Source organism: Harpia harpyja, chromosome 22, assembly GCF_026419915.1.
Source record: "Harpia harpyja isolate bHarHar1 chromosome 22, bHarHar1 primary haplotype, whole genome shotgun sequence".
NCBI lineage: Eukaryota > Metazoa > Chordata > Aves > Accipitriformes > Accipitridae > Harpia > Harpia harpyja.
The window spans coordinates 21,094,922-21,104,910 of record NC_068961.1 but is presented as its reverse complement, the minus strand read 5'-3'; the positions used below and the strand labels follow the sequence as shown (position 1 = coordinate 21,104,910).

The window sequence follows — 9,989 nt, the reverse complement described above, 5'->3', positions numbered from 1 at the left end:
CCCGCCCTCCGCCGGCGCCAGGGGGAGGGGACGCGGGCGGGAAGGCGGCCGGGGCGCCGCGACCCCCTCTCCACACACACACCCCCCCCCGCCCCCGCCCCGGGCCTCGGTCCCCGGCCCCGGCCCTGCCCCGGAGGAGCTGGGCGATGTGTCCCGGCCGCCCCGGCACCCCCCCCGACCCCCGTCTGCCGGCGGGCTGCCGAGAAGCCGCCTCCCGCGGGGGCGTCGGGCCGGAGCTCGGCCGCCCTGAGCCGTCGGCGGGGGGAGGCTGAGGCGGCCCGGGCTGCCCGAGTCTCTCTGAGGTAACAAGCGGCTCCGCAAGGCCGAGGGGAAAGCCCGCGTCTCCGCTTCCCGCCCAGGCTGCCAGCGGAGAGGCAGGCAGTTGCTCCGGAACGGGGACCTGCCGCGGAGCGGTGACAGCGGCCAGACAGACGCGTTTGCCCGGGTGAGAGGTAGGTTTTCTGTAGGAATCGGGGACTCTTTCCCAAGTGGCGGGTCCGCCCGCTGGCGCAGTCACTTGCCCAGCTGCTGGAACTCAGCTTAATTCCAGCTCAGGTGACAGGACTAGCAGTCGTTTAAATGAGCCGGAGATCCAGCCTGTCGGTTTTGCATCAGTCGCCTTCGTGCCAAACAAATCTGGGAAAATATTTTAATAGGACGTAAAGGTCTTACAAATTTTGGACAAGGAAAGGGATAATGTGTAGACCAACTGGAGAGGAAACACCTGTTACAGTATTTTTAAGAGAACTTGCCAGTTATCAACCTCCTCTCCCTCCCCAACGCGAAAGCATTCAGGTAGCAGCACTTTTCATAATAAACAGACACGCATCCACACTCCTGCATGTCTCATGTTGAAACTGCTAGTACTTCTTGAGCCAGTCTAGGGTTTGCATCTATGAGACACCTTGATTTTTGCTTACCTGCTAAAAAAGGAATAGCCACGTAGCAGTACTTTTTTTTTTTTTAGCCATGCCCAGTTAATTTTGCTTATTCAGCTTTTACCTCCCGCATTTGTGGTTTTGCAGCTGTACCTGGTGATGCGTAATTTCAGTTCAGAATCAGATACCCACCACATATTAAAGTACTGGAGACACCTAAAGAGAGAGGATGTTACATTATTTGGGAAAAGCAAAAGAAAAAACAACTTACAAGGGACTCCAAAATAATAATATGGGATGTGATTCAGGGCTGTGTGACATACTAGGTGAGGGGGGGGTTGTTTCACTTTCATTATTGTATGGCAGTATTTTGCTGTGCTGTGTGCAGCCTTTGCCTCGGATTCCCATTTCCCGCCTAGATTCCCATCTCAATCCCAGAGCTGGGAAAAAGAAACTCATTGCATCAAAGTACTTCTCTGAGGTAGTGCAAAGCGAGTAGGTTTCTTCTGGGTGCCTGGTATGAAAGCGTAAAAAGAACAGATGTTCTCTTTGCATGGATACTATTTGCAAATTCCCATGTGCAACGTACATTACACCCTTTTGAAGTGGCGGGCACCACTAAAGAAAGAGAAAAGAAGAATCTTGTATCAAAGAGTTTAGACCATGAAGATCTGAACTGGTACAGGGATCCTCATGTGTGTGTACTCTGTTTATGCATTGGTTTACTGTCCACATAATAAAGAAATACCTAAAAGCTTAGGTATGATTATTGATTTACAGCAGTGCTGCTGTTACCGAATCATAGCAGTCAAAGCACTTAAAGCAATTATTTCTGTATTTTACCAAGATTCTGCTGTGCTTGAGTTATTTTAGCGTGCTAGTGAAATGTCGCTCTTCTGGTATTCAAAACAGGTATCAATAGTTTCTAACAGTGATGCAGACAAGTCAGGACAGAAAACAGTTTCAGTAATAGGGTGAAAATGCAACTGGGATTTTCGGTTTTGTTGACCAATAACGTGCATTATAAAAAGAGAACACCGCTTCCTTTACAGATGTTTTCCACAGTTGCTTGAAACAAGATACCCACATCCCCACAGTTTTGCGTGTGTGCATTTCCAGCTAGCAGCGGTCTGTCAGACCGGGGACTCTCCTGAAAGTGTCACCAGCCAACTTTCACTGATGGCAATGTATCAGTTTTGTATGTTAGCCATGGCCTAGCTAAATGAGACGACAAATCCATCAGGCCCGATACTTATTTGGACCTGGTACCACAGCTAACGACTCTGAGACAGCCAGGGATGTGTGTTATCCCACTACTACGCACCTCCCCTTTACCACTTACTTAAAGGATCATCTCTGTTTCATAGTAATCTACCCCTAATAATCGGACGCAGTAAGATGGGAGAGTACTGTGTGTTGTTTCAGATCCTTGGGAGAATTTAGGAAAACGGTGACGTGGACAGGTTCCAGGTATATAGAAGGGCTCCTGAGGTAAGCCCTTAGATACTCGAGGTTGTGAAGTCCTCAGCAGTCTGAGCTTCCACTGACCTCAGGAGAACAGGTTTGCAGGGCACAGCGCAGTGTGTTTGGTTATTACTGCCGACGTCTCCTTGTACGAATGCACTCCAATCTACGGTGTACCATTTAAGTCGCCTGTTGTTAAAGTCAAATGGCTCATGATAGTCTGTAATGCAATACAGATAATAACAGAGCATATGTGAAAGTATTTGGGAAAACATTAAGAGCCTGTAATTTGCTCTCTAGCCCTCAGATGCATAGGCCTGTTGCAAGATTTCCCCAAATCACCAAGTTGTCTGTAGCATGAGGTCTCCACCGTAGTAAGTATGGGCATGAAGAATGTCAAAAGTTGCTTGATAGGAAGGAATATGGAATACTTCACTGTCTGGGTAGTGCATGTATGCAGGCTGCACACATTGTCTGGGGTTTGTTTGTTTTTCATTTTAGAGCATCTGAGGTCACCATTTAATTACAGTGAGGTTATTCATTAGCCTTCATGACAGCGTGGCGACGTGGTCACCATGGTTTGTCTCCAGATGTTCTGGAATTCAGACACTTGGGCTAGCTTATGGAGGCAGACAATGCATTAAAGTTTCCTACCGATTTCTGTGCTAGAGTAAAACCCCCTCGAGAAGGGGTATGTCAGCCTTGTACACCACCCAAAAACCTGAGCCCATAATGACTGTACTGGTGTCAGGGTAACTCAACCTTTCTAGTCTCCCACAGTATGAAAGCTGCCTAATTTTGCAGGAGAAAATTAGAGCCTGTTTATTTGTTTCCTTGCCAGCCTTCCCTAGCTATTTATATACATTGTCCTGCCTATGGGCCCCATTTGGTCTCCAGGCTAACAGTATTTTGTAAGTTCACATGGGGTGAAGTGTTTGTCATGGAACAGGGTTGATTTTTGCTGAGCTGATCTTCTTTTGGAGACAAATTGAGCAAGTGGTTGAAGGTGTATGCCATGCCAGCTACTAACTGCTGCCCCCAACATGTCACAGGTTTGCTGTGTGTGGCCTTGGTGTTCAGCACCTCAGTCTGTCTCTCTTTTTCCTCCACTGGCAGTGTCTCTGTCTTCTGGGACGTTGAACCTCCATGCCCAGATGAGTGCTTTCTGGAGATACCACAGGGACTGGATCGACTCTTTGTAATGATAGAGGAGGTACAAACTGCCAAAATAAACACGCTGCTTTTTAAACACCGATGCATCCCAGAAGAGAAGCATGTACCTCAGTTGTTTAGTGAATCCTAGACAAGGCCTTACGGACAAAAGAGAAGGGCAGTAAGGGAGGCTTATTCCTCAGCCTCGAAACGTGCTGGCACTCCAGTGGTTTATTAGTTGCACCTCTTCATGAGGCATGAGGTCACTGTAAAAGCTATGAACGGGAGAAGCATGGCAATTTCTGGTTTTGTTTCTGCTTATTGCCTTCCTTTATGACTTCTTTCTTCTAAATGAGCAAATGAGCGTGCATACTCATTAAACAGAAATATTTGGACTCATCATCTTCCAGACAGCCCTAACTACAGCTCTCTCTCAAGGTGCTCTCTTTCAGGCTACAAAGCCTGAAAGAGCTATTCATCACATTGCCACTGCTCTGTCTGCATATTTATCCTTATATGGGCTAGGTTCTTCCTCCTCACCCCGTGGATTAGTCCACAACCTAGATGCCCTAATCAAGGGAAATTGCCCTGCGTTTCAAGAGTTAGTCTGCTTTCTCTAGGGTTGCAGTTCCACCCCTTTCTCCCTGTCCTTTTCCTTGTGCTGGCACTGGCTTCTGCTTGACCCTTCCCCAAGGCAATTGAGCTCGACGAGCTGATGAAAAACTAGCTCAACAGTGACGGTGAGTAGTTTTCTGCTGGTTTTGTGATCAGCACAGAGGAGGCTGATGAGGCAGCCCATGGCTGGGGCCACTGACCTTCAGATCCCTGGGGCTTCAGCTGGGCAGCGCTGTCTTCTCACGCCAGCGAGGTGCACGGGCCTTTGCCTCCCCTCGGCAAGTGTCCGTGCTCTGCCCCCTCTTCAAACCTCGCAGCTCTTGGAGCACCTCCGTTGTAGGAGTGTTTTCTTTCACTGGGATTGAACAAGCGTATTGCTGTATTACTTCTCCGTGGTAGGTGTCGGAATCACAGCGCACTGAAAATGAGACAGGTCAATCAACCAGCTTGAGACAACCTTATCACAGAAAAGCCTGACCTGGATGATTAGAATTTGCCTGTGTTACAGGCAACTGAAAAGAAGGTCTTAGATAGAAACCATGAGGCAAGCCAAGCTGTAGATACAGCCACCGAGCTGTAGTAAACTCTTCCCTGATGCACAGATGCTAGAGATGCAGATGAAAATGCGGGTTCAGGAGGAAATCCCCACCCAGGTCTTCTGTAGGAAGTTAGTTTAGCCTTCGTTGCTCAGCTGTGAGTCAAGGTCTTAAATCAGCTTTCTTCAGTGAGGGATCTGAGTTTGTGAACGGCCGACAGCCAGCACTGTGTGGAGGGAGCAGCCCTGCTGTGTCCGTGCCACCAGCCAGCTCGATTCTCTCCTTACTAGTACTTCCCATTCACCAAAACCATACCAGTCCTCCAGTATTTTGTACCTATCTAGGTAGATTTATACGTTCTACCATATGAAGGAATCAGTGCTCTAGTTTTTCTAGACTTTCTGCTATATGAAAGAAAAAACTTTTTTCCTGAATTTCAGGGGGCTTAGTGTGGATGTAGTCACCAAATGACACGGAAATACAGGATTAGGGGCTCGATCAGAAAGTAAGCAATTGTGATTCAAAGTGATCACAATGCAAGAAGTTCTGGTAGGTGCACAAAATGAGAGTTTTGCATAGATTTATTTTTTCTAACTGCAGCATTTTAAGATCTAATCAGACTCCACCAACACATGACAACCCAAGGCTATCCTACTATTCTATCATGTTTTTGGAGTTTAATAGGGCACTGTGCGTGGATGTGTACAGAGGTCTATATGCCTACAAGAAGTTACAGAATTACGGCCTATAAAAAGATGTATTAGGTTTTCACTCTTTCAGGCATCGTGAAACGGATGGAGTAAGTTAGCTGGTATTAAGACAGAATTTGCTTTAGTTCTTATAAACTCATCAAGATTCTTGTTCATGATAAACAGATCCATGTATCTATGAGAAGTCCTATGGACTGCAGCAGCCCATGAATGGGAATCTGAGTGCAGGTTTAGCAGAATCAGATGGCACCGTCCTAGTGACCAATAATGACACGGGAGCCAAAACGAATGCAAGTTATTTTCACAACGCAGGTTTGTGACAGTTGTAAAAACTTTATTTTTATTTGCAAGTTCAATACTGTCTTCATGTGAATCATGAAAAAAAAGTGACAAATACAGAAGAATACACCTGTGTTTTCAGTTGAGCCCACCTCTTCACTATTGACATTCGTGCATATCAAGTATCTTCTGCACTTTATACCCTAATTTTAAGTCATTTCTCTAGTCTGTGAGCCTTAGCCATTCCCTATGAAGCAATTCACCTGGTGCCAAGCCTGGTCAGGAAGAAAAGGCCATTGAAGAGTGTCACAGACAACTTTGCCTCAGGGCAAAATCACATCCAGTCAGGAGTTCCACTTTGTCCTGTCTCTAGCTGTGTTACTACACTTTTATTTCACCTCTTGGCTGGATGAGCCATTGTGATCCCCGTTTTTCCTTCCTCTTTGAACTCCTCCCCACCCATAATGGCAGTATGCAGAGAGAAGTGGAACTTCTCCTCCAGGCGCTTGTTAAAGGTCAAAAGAATGTGATTGAATTTGGCAGTAAAGAACAGCTGTCCTCTTTTTATCCACTTACAGAAAGATAACATTGTGACCTTCAAAGCGTAAACTGATCACTGTGAAATGGAATTTTATCACAATGATTTCTCCTAAAAGCATGGAACCCCTTCATGGGCTTTTGCTTCATCTGCCTACATCTCGCCCTTTCTCGAGGGATGCACCAGCTATTGGTGGATAATTGAACTTCTTTAGAAAGGCAATATTAATGTAATTAGGAGTATAAAGACAGTCATGATTTACTTACATGTGTGAAGATGGGACTTGGAGATTAAGAGGAGAAAGGATGATCAAAGTGGAATTTAGAATATGCAAATATAATTGATACCAGTGTGGTTTTGGAGAGTAATAGTGGAAATTTTTGCTTAAGTTTGTAGTCTTCAAATTAGAAACTTACTGTATAAAATTTTAAAGTCCTCTTCTAGTCCTAGTTTAGAACTGGAAAAAAGGATGCTATGATGATTTTGTTAGTAACAGTTACTTCTGTAACAGAAAATCTTTCCCTCCTAGAATATGAAAGAGGACTTCCTAGCTGCTTTCTAATTTGTATAAAGAGACAAAAACCACAGAGTATTTCAGATTTCCCTTGGGAGCCGGTCCTGAAATCCCTTGGGAGACAGTCCTGAAGGGCAAAAGGGTCCAGGAGGGATGGACATTCTTTAAAAAGGAAATCTTAATGGCTCAGGACCAGGCTATTCCCATGTGCCGCAAGTCGAACCGCCGAGGAAAATGACCGGCCTGGCTGAATGGGGAGCTTTTGCTAGGACTTAAGAAAAAAAGGAGAGTTTATCATCTCTGGAGGAAAGGGTGGGCAACTTGGGAGGAGTACAGGGATCTTGTTAGATCATACAGAGAGAAAATTAGAAAGGCGAAAGCTCAGCTAGAACTAAATCTGGCCACTATCGTAAGGGACAACAAAAAATGTTTTTACAAATATGTTAACAGTAAAAAGAATCCCAAGGAGAATATCTTTCCTTTAATGGATACAGAAGGGAACGTAGCAACCAACGATGAGGAAAAGGCCAAGGTACTTAATGCCTTCTTTGCCTCAGTCTTTAATAGTGAGTCCAGTCATCCTCAGGGTACTCCACCCCATGAGCTGGAAGGTAAGGATGAAGAGCATGACATACCCCCCTTAATCCAGGAGGAATTAGTTAGGGACCTACTACGCCATCTGGACACTCACAAATCTATGGGACCTGATGGGATCCATCCAAGAGTACTGAGGGAACTGGCTGAGGTCCTTGCCAAGCCACTCTCCATCATCTATCAGCGATCCTGGTCAACAGGGGAGGTCCCAGAGGACTGGAGGCTTGCCAGTGTGACGCCCATTTATAAGAAGGGTCGGAGGGAGGATCCGCGGAACTACAGGCCTGTCAGCCTGACCTCGGTACCGGGAAAGATTATGGAACGGTTTGTCTTGAGAGCACTCACATGGCAAGTCCAGGATAAGAGGGGGATCAGGCCCAGTCAGCATGGGTTTACGAAAGGCAGGTCCTGCTTGACCAACCTGATCTCCTTCTATGACCAGGTGACCTGCCTAGTCAGGGATGAGGGAAAGGCTGTCGATGTTATTTTCCTAGACTTCAGCAAGGCCTTTGACACTGTCTCTCATGGCATACTCCCTGAGAAGCTGGCGTCTCGTGGCCTGGATAAGTGCACTCTTCACTGGGTGAAAAACTGGCTGGATGGCCGAGCCCAGAGGGTCGTGGTGAATGGGGTGAAATCCAGTCGGCGGCGGGTCACAAGTGGTGTTCCCCAGGGCTCGGTGTTGGGCCCTGTTCTGTTTAATATCTTTATTGATGATTTGGATGAGGGGATCGAGTGCACCCTCATCAAGTTCGCAGACGACACCAAGTTGGGAGGCAGGGTCGATCTGCTTGAGGGTAGGGAGGCTCTACAGAGAGATCTGGACAGGCTGGATCGATGGGCTGAGGCCAGTCGTATGAAGTTCAACAAGGCCGAGTGCCGGGTCCTGCACTTCGGTCACGGCAACCCTACGCAGCGCTACAGGCTTGGGGAAGAGTGGCTGGAAAGCTGCCCGGCAGAGAAAGACCTGGGGGTGCTGGTTGACAGCCGGCTGAAGATGAGCCAGCAGTGTGCCCAGGTGGCCAAGAAGGCCAACGGCATCCTGGCCTGTATCAGAAATAGTGTGGCCAGCAGGAGCAGGGAGGTGGTTGTTCCCCTGTACTCGGCACTGGTGAGGCCGCACCTCGAGTCCTGTGTTCAGTTTTGGGCCCCTCACTGCAGGGAAGACATTGAGCTGCCAGAGCGTGTCCAGAGGAGAGCAACCAAGTTGGTGAGGGGCCTTGAGCACAAGTCTTATGAGGAGCGGCTGAGGGATCTGGGGTTGTTCAGTCTAGAAAAGAGGAGGCTGAGGGGAGACCTTATCGCTCTCTACAACTACCTGAAAGGGGGCTGTAGTGAGGTGGGTGCTGGTCTCTTCTGTCAGGTGTCTGGAGATAGGACAAGAGGAAATGGCCTCAAGTTGAGGCAAGGGAGATTTAGGTTAGATATTAGGAAAAATTTTTTTACTGAGGGGGTTGTCAAACATTGGAATGGGCTGCCCAGGGAAGTGGTTGAGTCACCATCCCTGGAGGTATTCAAAAAGCGAGTGGACAGGGTACTGCAGGGCATGGTTTAGGGGGCATGGTTAATGGTTGGACTCGATGATCTCGAAGGTCTTTTCCAACCGAAATGATTCTATGATTCTATGATTCTATGATTTGGGTTGATACCTAGTTAGTTGGACTTTCACTGTATTAGACATTATATCTAGGTACTAAAGCCTACTAAAACAACCCTAAGGTTTATTAAAATAATTTCGAACACAGCATAAAGGCAACATCATTACATTTGAAACATTGCCATACTGTAATATCCTGTAGAGAGTTTACATAAAGATGCTGCATTCAGAATTTCCTATTTTTCTGTGCCTTTAACCATGTATTTATGATTAAAATAAAGTGCACCACTCCCCAGTGCATCCCTTTAGATCACAGTGTTTCTGGGAATTAATTTCCATGTCATTCTTTCGAGCGCATTTTCAATTTCACTATTTAGAAATTTGCTGTTGATTGATCTTATGAAACTGTTCTGTTTTGCTTTTGCCCTTTCTTTTTTAATAACCAAGTTTTTCATCATTACTCACCTTGGGTACTCCTCCAGAGTCTTATTGAGATCAGTGGAACTATTCATAGCCAAGGTATAAATAAGCATGATGGGATTTGACCTTCAGCCACCTCAAAAACATATTCTCCCATCTAATTATATAGACATAATCCTGCTCTAAATTCAAGAGCAAAAATACTTTAAAATCGCCTCTGACAAACAGTGTCTACTGTTTGCAGCTGAAACAGAACTTTTTCCTCCTGCTGTAATACAATTATCCTCTTATGTAGTTCTGTTATGGGAAAATTTGATGCAAATGATGTTTGCTGAAGCAGTATATTTTTTGGCACTTTGTTTCTGAGTTGCTATGAATTGCATGCTACTGTTTTGATGTCTTTCCAGACTGTAGATGCTGCTGTGTTTCTTGGGAGCCTGGGAAGTTACCTAAAAATGAAACCTGTTGCTGGTGATTCCCTTTATAAAAGCAAGTTGCTGAAATAATTGCTTTAGTACCTCCTGGTCTGGCTTCAGCTCTGAAAATATTATTTGAAAGTTTGTTTGCTTGCTTTTTTCCATTTGAAATGCCAAGTAGGAGGTAAACATAATTGCAGACTGCCTTTCTTTGGCTATTTAGTTATCAGTAATAATTAGTATTGTCACGAGATTTTCATCTTCCGAGCATTGCAG

The 9,989-nt window shown here is 46.0% G+C and overlaps 1 long non-coding RNA gene across 3 annotated transcripts in view; it reads left to right on the top strand.

The window, feature by feature from the left end:
* The first annotated feature begins 83 nt into the window (after nt 1-83).
* The window catches only part of LOC128135138 (uncharacterized), a 29,050-nt gene continuing 19,144 nt past the window's right edge, over nt 84-9,989 (top strand). Inside the window, exons 1-2 of one of the 3 annotated variants that reach the window (XR_008232963.1) lie at nt 84-452; nt 2,643-2,716. This is a non-coding gene — a long non-coding RNA (uncharacterized LOC128135138). The remainder of the gene's footprint in view (nt 453-2,642; nt 2,717-9,989) is intronic. The other 2 variants (XR_008232962.1, XR_008232961.1) reach the window with 2 other exon arrangements.